Source organism: Ochotona curzoniae, unplaced genomic scaffold (genome assembly GCF_017591425.1).
Source record: "Ochotona curzoniae isolate NIBS_2020 unplaced genomic scaffold, NIBS_Ocur_1.0 scaffold_2453, whole genome shotgun sequence".
In the NCBI taxonomy this organism is placed as follows: Eukaryota; Metazoa; Chordata; class Mammalia; order Lagomorpha; family Ochotonidae; genus Ochotona; species Ochotona curzoniae.
The window spans coordinates 797,010-809,340 of NW_024467094.1; the positions used below are offsets into that span (position 1 = coordinate 797,010).

The 12,331-nt window shown below is 57.5% G+C and overlaps 1 long non-coding RNA gene across 1 annotated transcript; it reads left to right on the plus strand.

Moving 5' to 3' along the window:
• Window positions 1–8,721: 8,721 nt before the first annotated feature.
• On the plus strand, window positions 8,722–11,214 carry LOC121169758. Its single transcript, XR_005885913.1, has 2 exons — window positions 8,722–9,026; window positions 10,965–11,214. It is a non-coding gene; the product is annotated as an uncharacterized LOC121169758 (long non-coding RNA).
• Window positions 11,215–12,331: the final 1,117 nt, after the last annotated feature.

Sequence of the window (12,331 nt, forward strand, 5' to 3'; positions counted from 1 at the left end):
CAGAGTCAGCAGGGGGTGGTCCTACACTGCCAGGGTCTGAGCCTCCAAATGCGTGGTGTGTCTAGGCTGGGGACACAGAGGCCCAGCCGTCCCCTTGACCCTCTTCCCTATCAGGCAACTTCTTCTCTCTGCCAGCTCTGACTGCACACAGGCAGTCTTCACCAGCAGGTGTATTTCATGGTACCTGCTGGCCCTCCCTTCTTCCCCAGATAACAGGCAAGCTTGAACTGCAGCCACCCTTTGGGAGTCACCTGCCTGGATCAAATTCCAACTGCATCTCTGTCTCCATTTCTAGCTTGGGGCTCAAGCTTCCTGCTAGTGAATTCTCTGAGAAGCAGCAGTGATGGTTCACGTAACTTGATCCCTGCCACCCAGCCCTAGGTCCTACCATCCACCCCTAGGTCCCTGCCACCCACCTTGGAGACCTAGAGTGAGTTCCTGGTTTCTTGATTCCTAACTTCAGCCTGGCTCAGCCCCAGCCCCTGTGAGCATTTAAAGAATGAACCATAGGACCTGGCATGGTGGCCTAGTGGTTAAGGTTCTCGCCTTGAACGCGTTGGGATTCCATATGAACGCTGGTTCTAATCCTGGCAGCCCCACTTCCCATCCAGCTCCATGCGTGTAGCCTGGGAAAGCAGTTGAGGATAGCCCAAAGCCTTGTGGACCCTGCACTCATGACCTGGAATAAGTTCCTGGCTCCTGGCTTCAGATCAGCACAGCACCGGCCACTGTGGTCACTTGGGGAGTGAATCATTGGACGGAAGATCTTCCTCTCTGTCTCTCCTCCTATCTGTATATCTAACTTTGCAATAAAAATAAATAAGTAAATAAATCTTTTTAAAAAGTGAACCATAAAAAAAAAAAAAACGAGAGAGAGAGGGTGGTATCCTTGCCTTACATGAGCTGGGATCCCATCTGGGCACTGGTTCATATTCTGGCTGCTCCATTTCCCATCCAGCTCCCAATGACCTGGGAAAGCAGATGATGGCCCACCCGTTTAATCTCCCAGCCAAGATGATCCTTGGGCTTCTTAACTCTATCAGCTGAAGCCATGGGGGTGCTGTCCCTGCTTGTCCTTTGGGTCCCCTGCCTTGCAGGCTGTGCTGGGGAGGGAGCTGTGGTGACCTGGAGCCGTCTGTGATCTGAGCGGTGGGCCCTGGGGTGATCACAGGGTCACCTGGAGCCTGTGGAGACTGGGCTCCATCCCTGCGCCCCCACCTCTTAGCTCCACGACCCTGATGGTGAGATTGTCCCATGCCTCAGTTTCCCCACTGGCTCACAGATGAGTCATCGCAGGAGGCAGAATCCCCGGGTTGCAGACACTGCTGTGTTGGCTGTCCCATGGTGTGCTTCTCTCATCCCAGAGTTCCTACAAGGGAGGAGAGGATTCTTAGTGTGGGGGTGGGGGTCTTTGCAGAAAAAGAAGGGAGCTCTCAAAAGTCAATCTGCCAGGACTGGTGCGATAGTGTGGTCGCTAAAGTCTTTACCTTGAACGTGCCAGGATCCCATATGGACGCCGGTCCTAATCCCAGCTGCTCCACTTCCCATCCAGCTCCCTGCTTGTGCTCTGGGAAAGCAGTCGAGAACAGCCCAAAGCCTTGGGACCCTGAACCCGCGTGGGAGACCTGGAAGAGCTCCTGGCCCCGGATTGGCTCAGCTCCAGCCATTGTGGCCTCTTGGGAGTGAACCACTGAACGGATCTTCCTCTCTGTATATCCACCTTTCCAATAAAATAAAATCTTAACACACACAAATAAAAGTCAATCTACCTTCGTAGTACTGTCTTCCAAGGGCCACAGGCGGCTGGAGTGGTCCAACCTTCAGGTCTGGCTATGGCCTCTCAGGCCCAGGGCCGACTGCCTGCACTGAGGGAAGCAGAGCATCCAAGAAGCCACCTGCCCTCCAGGCACTAGTGGCCCCTCTCCACGGAGGATTCTTTAGGTCACAGCCCAACCACATCGCCCCGAGATCTAGTACTGCTGTTGCAGGCTCTCCCTCCAGGCAAGGCATGGCCCGGATGGCACAAATGTCTTCACTTGGCGCCCTGCGAGGCCGGCCTGGGAATGAGCATTTCAGGGTTCTAATTCTTATCCCAGGAGTCAGCCTTAGGGGCATGGGGTGATGAGGCAGGGACGGCGAAGCAGTCGGTGAAGGGCTGTGAGTTGGCAGCTGGGGGGGGAGTATGGTATGGGTACATGCACCCGGAGCAGACAGACACTGTGTGGTCCGGGATCAGCCACCGCCCCTCTCTGAGCCCAGGTTCCTCTGTGGGGAGGTCCCCACGGGGACTGCAGGAAGCAGGACACACTCCCAGCTCCAGCCCCGGGCTTCCTGTGGGTGTGGAAGCCGCAGGAGGCAGGCTCTGCGCCCAGGCTGCAACCCAACCACAGGGGCCCCCCTGAGAAACCACATCTGGGCCACCGCAGCCCACGGGGCTTCCGCTGCCTGGGGCTGGAGCCCTCCCTGCCTGGGACACGGTGCAGCCTGGGGCCGCCGCTCCGGGGGCAGCAGACGGCCAGCAGCAAGCAGCACCGGCCCCTCGGCTGAGACACCCCCCGATCCTGGGTCCCCTGGCACACTCCCCGCGGTGTGTGTGTGGTGATGGAGCGGCCACTGCACACGTCACCAGCACGCAAACGCACTCTGCCCAAGGCACAGGGCCTGGCACACAGCCAAGGGCTCAGAAAATGCCTACAGAATCACAGAAAGACAGCGTCCCACACACCTGTCCTGGGCTCGCTACCGGCTCGTGAATGCCCAACGGAAACGTCACCGCTTCCAGGCAGCCTTCCCTGACTGTCCTCCGAGTTCCACCAATCCCCTCTTCTCCGCCGCCGCCCCCACAGGAGCCTGGCCCACAAAGAGGACAGGGCCGCGGGGAGGCCGGGCGGAGCGGGAGCCGGAAGGAGGTGGGGCGGACACGGCCTGCGGCATTTCCTGAAGCCCGGGGTGAAATGTCTGACACCGGCCCGGGGAGGGAGCTGTCCTCGCGGCCGGCCCGGAGAGGCTAAGGGAGCACGGGGGAGGCTGAGGGAGGACAGGGGGAGGCTGAGGGAGGACAGGGAGAGGCTGAGGGAGGACAGGGGGAGGACAGGGGGAGGCTGAGGGAGGACAGGAGGAGGACAGGAGGAGGCTGAGGGAGGTCAGGGGGAGGACAGGGGGAGGCTGAGGGAGGTCAGGGGGAGGACAGGAGGAGGCTGAGGGAGGACAGGGGGAGGACAGGGAGAGGCTGAGGGAGGACAGGGGGAGGACAGGAGGAGGCTGAGGGAGGACAGGGGGAGGACAGGGAGAGGCTGAGGGAGGACAGGGGGAGGACAGGGGGAGGCTGAGGGAGGACAAGGGGAGGACAGGGGGAGGCTGAGGGAGGACGGGGGAGGACCCCGTAGACAGGGGGAGGACCCGGGATACCTCGGCAGGGCGGCGGCGGCTGGGGGTGTGCTGAGCTCCACCACCCCTGTAAGCAGGCCCCGCCCCTGTAACAGGCCCCTCCCCGGCCGCTTAAGGCCCCGCCTCTATCAGGCAGGCCCCATCTCCAGCAGCCTAGGGCTCCTGTGTCCTGTGGCAGGGTGGGGCGGGGCCTGGCCGAGCTCCACCCCTGCAAGAGGCCCCGCCCTGCCCCAGGCCCCGCCTCCGGCAGCCCAGTGCTCCTGTGGCCTGTGGCGGCGTGAGGTGGGGCATAGCCGAGCCCCGCCCTCAGCAGCAGGCCCCGCCCTGGCAGCCTGAGGCCCCGCCCCACCTGAGGCCCCGCCCCGCCGCAGGCCCCGCCCCGGCAGCCTGAGGCCCTACCCCCAGCAGCAAGCCCCGCCCCCTACAGCAGGCCCCGCCCCCTGCACCCCTGTGCCCTGTGGCAGCCCGTCACCCGGGCGTCTTCCCCACCAGCCGACCTTGGCTCCGAGAAGGGCTGGGCGCGCGTCTGGACGTCCTCCTCGGCCTGCGGGCAGCGTCTCTCCAGGGCTGGCTGCTCTGCCTGCTGAGGCAGTGGAGCGGGCTTCCAGGGCCGTGCATCCATGCCCCTGTGCCCGGCTCGCTGCATGCCAGGGGAACGTGCCCAGGGTCCACCCCCGGCCCTGCTTTCTCCCCTCCATCCTGGTGCCCGGCTGTCCTTTCCCCTCCACCGAACTGCATCCTATAGCTATTTTCTGTAAAGTGAAGAGTAGTGTAGACAAGGGGGGCTCCCCTTCCTGGGCCATCACCCCCTCCTCAGTGCGTAGCCACTAGCCATCCCTGCTGATGACACCGGGGTTGTCTCCAAGTTTCAGCGACACCTGTACAAATGCATGGCGTGGAGAAACCCAGGTCCTCTCCCTGACTCCTCGTGGCCCGGGTGGTGCTGCCGTCTGCCTCTCCTGGAATGAGGCCTCCATTTCCTGCTGCCAGCCGTACACACCACACTCCTGCTATGCCGAAACCCTGGGTGCCTTCCTTCATTTGTATGCTTTTAGGATCTCTTAAAAAAATTTTTTTTTAAATCTTTTATTGGAAAGTCAGATATACAGAGAGGAGGAGAGACAGAAAGATCTTCTGTCCAATGATTCACCCCCCCAAGTGGCCGCAATGGCTGGTGCTGTGCCGATCGGATGCCAGGAGCCAGGAACTTCTTCTGGGTCTCCCATGTGGGTGCAGGGTCCCAAGGCTTTTCCCAGGTCACAGGCAGGGAGCCGGATGGGAAGTGGAGCAGCTGGACGTGAAGCAGGACTGAGCTCCTGGCATTAGGCTGTGTCACGCCACCTCCAGTGGAGCCTGCGTGAGAAATCACCGGGCCGAGGCGGAAGCTTCAAGGAAGGATGCCTCCTGGAATCGGCTGCATCTCTAGTGGTCTTGGCGTTCCTAGCTGTACTCTCTTTGCTCTTATCTTTATGACTGGAATAATACTGTTTATGTGCGGCAAAGGCTCAATGTTCCTTTATAGTTCTATGAAGCCTTCTGACGGGAGATTGGACAAGGATAGCAAGCAGTCTGAGTTAAAAACTATCAAGTTTCTAGCTTTAATGAACCTACTTAGGACTATTTTTGAGAATTCCTAAAAGGAAGATTATAGTAGAGATTTACAGCTTAAAAAGCCATACAGGAAGAAAAACTAGAAATATAGGCAAGTTAATATTAAAACCAGTGTAAGGCACAAAACACAATGAGAGCTAACTACTTAATGATTAAAAGTCAAAGGGTGTCAAACTGCGTCCATAGGAAATAGCAACTGCAGGCTGTCACCAGGCTATTAGAGAACAAGCTTTGCTCAACACACCTGCTTACCTCCCTGGAATAATTGCTTGTAGAAATGTAACCACATGTATAAACAAAGAAAATGTCCCTTTGCAATAATCTATTGTATATAAGCTGACGCCTTGCTTTTGCAAAATGCACTCAGATACAACTTCCTTGAGTTGTCGTGTCTGTTTGTCACTCGCCGAATCCTTGCCCACCGTTCCCGGGGTCCTGTTCCCGTCGGACTGATTGCTCCCGGCCGAGCCGGTCCATCCCGTCGCAAGGCTGCTTCCAGCCTCCGAGCGGCTCATCTCCATCTGCCTCGATCTTGAGCAAGCTCTGTGTTCAGCTCGCTGCACCCCAACGACAGCCGTTCCCTTCCCAGGAGTGTGTGGCTGTCTTTGTTTTTCTGTGAACTCTTAACTGTCTGTGTCCCTCATGCAAAACTCCAAATGGATGGCATAAAATGAGTCACATTTGCAGTAACAGAGACCTAAGTCAGTGAGGGAACCATACCACTGAAAATTCAGCGTGTGAACGGCAGGCGTTCAGGGCCAGTGTCAGCCAGCTCCCGCTGCCCTGCTGCCTTGGGAACACACACAGGGTTGGGCTCCGGGCCGCCCATCCTGGCTGGTCCTGAGGTCAGGGTGCAGGGCCATCAACTGGGCAGGGGACGACAGGAAGACAGCCACCCTGGGCAAGCGCACCTCCACCTGCAGGCCTCACGGTGGGCATGAATGCTCTTGTGCACCTTGGGGAGCAGTTGCCTTGCAACCATCGCACGGTGGGTGGTCATCATCACTGCCGTCCCCCACAGGCGTGAAGGAGTCGGGATGGGGTTTTCACGTGTGGACAATGTAGCGGGGAGGCAGAGCGTCAGCCCCAGACGCCACTCTGGCCTCTCACTGGAAGGCAGGTGGATGCAAGGAGCGGGGCATTGTGGGAAGTCAGTCCCCCAGTCCTGCTGGCTGCGGACCTGCGACAGGGATGCGTAGTGTCACGGGTGCTGTGGGTGGCCAGGTGCCTGCCCTCGGAGGACTGGGCTGACCTACACTGCTCCGTTCCTCGGTCTCCCTTTGTGGAGTCGGTGACATCAACAGTGTCTCCCCCACAGGCTGCCGAGCACAGGAAAGCATCGGGAGCCTGTGCTCTCGGCTCAGAGCACAGCCCAGAGTCTCTGCTGGGGCAGCCTGCTCTCTGCCTGAGGCTTGGCTCCAGGGCTGTTCCTCCATCAGGACAAGGGGGTCAGGAAGCCCTTGTCACTCTTGAGGTGGTTGTGGGTTAGATGATTACCCCGAGTATGAATCATTCAGGAAGGTTCCTGGAATAGAGCGGTGCAGAGGGCGGGGCGAGGGGGGAGAGGACTGGAAGGAAGGGGGAGAGGCCTGGAGAGAGGGGAGGGGAGGGGAAGTGGTGGAGGGGAAGCAGGAGTGGAAGGAGCAAGGAGGGGGAGAAGAGGAAGGGAATTCTTGTTCCTGATTACTCTGTTCCAAGAAGCTGACTGCAGAAAGTGGGGGAGACTGCTGGGGAGGGAACCTTCCTGCTGACCTGCTGGAGGTGGCCTAGGAGCATTTCCTGAAACCCATTCCACAGACCACAAGACTGAGGCCTGAGGAGAGTGAGATGTGGGACTGGATCACTCTGTAGGACCCCAGGATGTCCACAGTCCTCTCGGTCTTCCTCCTCGTTCCATGTCCACCTGCCTAGGGCCCCGGGGTCCTTACTGAGGGATGGGCGTTCTTACAGAGGGACCAGCGTCTGCCCCTGGCCTCCCAGCCCCTCTCGGAGCGCTCTTTTTGGGGTTGCGGGCGCCCTCAAAGCTCTCGGGGTGAGGCGCGTGTCGGCAGCGCCCTCTGCTGGCGGCTCCTGGGTGGCAGCGCAGCCTCCGCCAGGAGATGCAACTCGGCCCCAGGGTCTGGTGGAGGACCAATGCAAGGCGGGAATCCCGGGAGATGCATCATCCCAGGAGCGATCCACGCTCCTCCAGCAAGAAGAAAAGGCGCCGTGGATTGAGATTCTTCCAGGTGACTCAGGGCTGGCTGGAGAGGGTGGTGCAGGTGGCAGGTGCAAAAGCTTGGAGGTTGAGCAATCCTGGGAGCCTGAAGGTCAGTGAGGAGGGTGATGTGGCTGCATCAAGCCAGGAGAGGGTCCAGGAAGGCCTTGAGGGCCGGGCCAGATGTTCTGGTTTCTCCTGGGGGGCATGGAGAGGCCAGACAGCCTTGGGTTAACACAAAGCCTGAGTCCCAACCTCAAGGGTTGAATCTTGCTTTCTGCTACCTGCCAGTCACGTGACATCGTGACATTGAGCAGGTCCCTTGCTCTCTGTTCCTCAGAGTGGCCATTAGGCCGGAAGGGAATGAACTCCTGTGCGATGTGTAGCCCGCAAGTGCTCTGTAAGGGAAGCCGAAAGCAGTGCCTGCTGCCTTCAGACCCACTTTTCTCCCGCTGCAGGGGACAGGCGGGTGAATACATCACCGTGATAATGATTAGCTGCCAATCACAATGATTAGCTGCTCTGTAGTCAACCTTTCGAGTTCCTGCTGGTCTCGGGCTGGGTTCTTCTAAGACAGACCCAGATGCCAGCATCTGGACGCGCCCAAGGAACCGTGGGGAGGTGAGATGCAGAAGGCGGCAAAGGGGTCACTGTGCAAGCAGGTAGCGGAATAGGAAGCCTATTAAAAAAAATACATATGGACTGTGATAAAAAATGTTGGAATAAGATTAAAGCCCACTTAAACAGGGGGTCTTTCCTACAGAATTCCTTTGCAAGTTACTGCATGTATATGATTCTGAAAATTTTTTTTATTGTTGTTGCACAAAAAATGATCATGAAATTGCATTTTTCAAGTACCTTCCCATCACAGGCAAACAGCTGCGGGTCAGCCCCATCCTCTGGGAGGATGTCCCGGCTGCTCCAGTCCCATCCAGCTCCCTGCGGATGCTCCCGGAAAAGTAGAAGTTGGTTCAAGGGCTTGGGCTGCTGTTGCCGACATTGGAAATTCAGACAGAATTCCAGGATCTTATTGGAAAGGCAGATTTATGCAGAGAAGCAGAGACAAAGGAAAAGATCTTCCATCCACAGGTTTACTCCCCAGTTGGCTACACATGGTGTATCTGGATCAGGCTGAAGCCAGGAGCTTCTTCTGGGTTGCCCACGTGGGTTCAGGGCCCAAGGACTTGGGTCATCCTCTGATGCATAAACATGAAGTTGGGTTAGAACTAGAGCAGATATGACAAATATATAGGGCACCGGCATTGTAGACCATAGCTTAACACACTATGCCACGGTGCATCCTTCCTCCCCCCACTTTTTTTTTTCTTGAAGATTTATTTATTTGAAAGTCAGAGTTACAACAAGAGGGAGAGACAGAGAGAAAGAAAGAAACCTTCTATCTGCTGGTTAATTTCCCAGATGGGTGCAATGGCCATGACAGCCTGGTTGAAGCCAAAAACTTCCTCCAGGTCTCCCACATGGGTAGCAGGGGTTCAGGTGCTTGGGCCATCCTCTGATGGTTGTGTTCTGGGAGTGCTCAGCCAGCCAGCCGGGGACACACGTGGCAGATGCTGACAGCGTCGGTGGGGAATGAGAGACGCGAGAAGGAAGCACTGATTAGACACAGCTCGGTGACACATCAGGGCTCATCTCACGTGTGCTGGGACGGGAGCCGGCAGTTGCATGTGAAATCATTTGGGTTTTCTCAGAAACACCAAGCTGTGCTGAGGAGAAAGGCCCTGTTGGTTTTTCTGGTAGTTCACAGCCTGTGTGGGTCCGGCAAGCAGTGATGGACAGATTTCAAAGGCCAGCTCTGGCTGTGCGAAGTGAGGTAGGAACCCCTTGCTTGCTTTCTCTGTGTGAGACGGGCCGAGTCAGGCCACGCTTCTCTTCCAGGCACCTGCTTGGCCGCAGGAGGAGGGCCAGGGGCTGCTGGAGGGGCATGCTTCTTGGCCCAGAGAGTCGAGCTGCTACAACTCCACCTGCCCACAATTCTAGAAGGACACGACTCAGGGTTGGGGTGTCGCTCGGGGCCGGAGAGACACATGTAGGGGCAGCGGGGCAGCGGGGCAGCGGCCGCCATTTCCCGAGAGGACAGCCCGGCGGGAGCCTCAGTGCTGAACCTGTGCACCCGGCTCCCCGGGGATGTGTGGCCCCTCGGCTCCAGGCCGCCAGCTAGGCACTGAACGCAGGGTTTGGAACCTGGAATAATCTGAAAATCTCTGAGTCGATCTGAGGTGCTTGGTTTTGAAAAAAAGTTAGATTGTGGAATTCATAGCAGGTGGTGCAGTGAATCAAGCCCCGGCCTGCCTTCAGGCCTTACTGCGCTCACGTCTTTTACATTATATTATTATTATTTGAAAAATCTGTATGAATGGATCTCACAGTTTTCATGATATAGATTAAGAAGCATGGGGGTTCCACTCTCCTGTGTCCCTCCCTCCTTCCCCAATACACACTTATTTTTTCCCCCAAATGAGCGAGGCTGGAGAACAGCTGGAGGCAGGCTTGGGTCTCTGTCCCGTTAACATTATCCTCCAAGCGCGATCTGCCTCTTCTTGCTTAGAATTCCTCAGCCTCGTGCAGAGGGGCTGAGCTGGGCTGAGCTGGGCTGAGCCCCCCAGGCTTACTGTGTGCCTGGGGCACTCCCTCAGGTGCCAGGCCCCTTGGTAGCCCTGCTGAGATCCCTAAAGGGGCCTTCCATCAGGGCTAGCGAAACAACACAGACAAACCCTTAGCTGGGATCAGGAGTGCTTGGCTTTGGTCCTGGCCGTGATACTGACCTTGCCACACGCCCTCGCTTGTCCCAGCTGTTCCCGGCCACAGAGCGAGGGAGTTGGCATCAGCGACTGCCCAGGCCGCCTTCCGCTCCTCCTCGGCCTCATCCCCGCTGGCTGATGCCTCCAGTATGATGCAACCTCTTACTGTCCTTATTTTTTTTTGCTTATTCTGGGGCTCGGGAAAGTTTTATTTTCCTCTCTGCTGGTTCTGGGCACTCTCCTTTGAGCGTTTCAATCCTGTTTCTTCTTGCCTTTTGTTTTAGACAATTCTGAGGAGTACTGCAGGCGTAGCCAGCTTTCTGAAACGGCGTTTCCGCACTTGCCAGCTTACCCATTTGGTTGTGTGTCTGGGCTTCATTTGACCTGTGCACCACCCAGTTAGAAAGGATGCAGAGCCAAGTTCACCAGAGCACCGTCCCGTGGCGGTTCCACACCACCCAGTTAGAAAGGATGCAGAGCCAAGTTCACCAGAGCACCGTCCCGTGGCGGTTCCACTCTGCAGAACATGCTGCGGTGGGGCGGGTCTGAAAGGCAGAGCCATCACAGGGCTGTCACCCCACTGAAGCTGTGATGGGGAGCACAGCTGTACTTCTTTGGCCTCGGCGGGATGGATCAAGTCCATGCCCACTTCTGACTCTCAGGAACAAAACCGCAGGGCCTTCGGCTTCCTTATAAAAGGCTAGGATAATAACTGGCTGTTTTTAACTCCTGTCTACAGCGGTGCCATCTCACCGCTGTCGGACATCACTGCCTGTCTTGTTGCACATGTGGGAGTGTGTATGTTGTGTCTTGTTAGTGTGTGTGTTGATGAAAGGCGTCCCCTCTATCGCACCGCACTTCTTAGGGACCCACGGGCTGTCTGCCTCAGCGTACACAGTCTCCTGGCGGGAGGTGCGGGCAGGTCCCCCTGCTGAGCGCATGACGCACGGCGGGCTGCGGGCAGGCTGCTAACCCCGTGGGGTCACCTGGCTGCCCTCCCCTCCCTGCAGACTGGATACTACTGAAGAGCGGCCCTCGTCCAGCTCCTGGCTGCCTCGCTGAATCATTCTTCTACGAAGAGGTTAATGAACTTGTGATTGGTAAATCCTGCTCACTCCCCCCCCCAAAAGCAGAAAATCCTTAAGTGTACCATGATCATTCCGGAAGTCATTGCCATTCTCCATGAATAAAGCTCACCCTTCAGCCAGACCTCAGCGTTCCCCGCGAGCGAGAGATGCAGAGAAGCTGTTCTGGACTGTGCTCACCAGGTCCTGGCGCCTGGGCTGGGGAGGAGCAGCTGTTGGGCTGCATCTGTGCCCTTGGGGATGGACGAGGCCACCAGAACCCCCCTTCCCCGGATCTGCCCCCTCACCACCTGGGGAGACTTCTGGCGCTCGGCACTGCCCGTGCAGGGCCAGCTGTCCTCAACACTCAGAGCTGAGCTGGGGTCTTCCCTGCATGTGTTGGGGGTGGGTCTCCTCTTACCTGGGGACACCTGAAGGCCTGACCTGAGGCCCTCTGACCCGCTGTCCCGTCCTCTCGTGTTCGCACACCTTCCGTGACAGCCAACCGTGGCCGTCCACAGCTGCTCCTGCAACTGGTACCACTCAGGGCATCTTGTAACTCCTCTGCTTCCTGACGGGCCTGACGGTCACACGCAGGTGTCACCGTCCTCACAGTGATTCCCCCCTGCAGAAAACCGAAGTGGCCTTGAAAGCTGCAGTACCAGAAGTCATTATACAAAACCTCTGCTCTCCCAGGACCGCCCCCGGCCCACCCTGGACAGTGACTGATTTCTGCAGCACACGGAAGCTGCCTTCATGAGCACTCGGAGAGCTCCCTTTGGCCACACTGCAGGGATTTCTCCCGACGGAAGAGGAGGCCTTGGCAGGGAGGACAGGGCTGTCAGCCTGGCAGGGAGATGCAGTCCCGGGGAGAGAGGGGGGCACTGGGGAGTAAGCCGACTGGCCACCCTGACGGGGCTGGAGGGTGGCAAAGGACCTGGTGAGCGAGCGAAACAGGGGCCCTCTCAGCACCTCGGGCGGAAGGCTGCGCTGGGCCAAGCAGGGAAACCCGGGGACTGAGGGATTGCGGCGCCTCGAATGGACGGCTGGCTCTGTTGAACCCTCGGTCCCGTTAAAGCTGTCGGAAACACGTCCCGTCGCCTTCGCAGTGTGAGGTGCCAGCAACTAACCGCTGCCCTGGCTTAGCTCAACGTTGTCTAAACTATCAGAATAATCAGCCGTTTGAAAAAATCAGTAACAAAATATCAATGTGGAATTCTCATCTAATATATCAGTTTTAATTAAGCTAAATTATTGGCTTACCTCATAATATACTTTGCAAAATAAATCAATTCCATGAAATGGATGGGAAG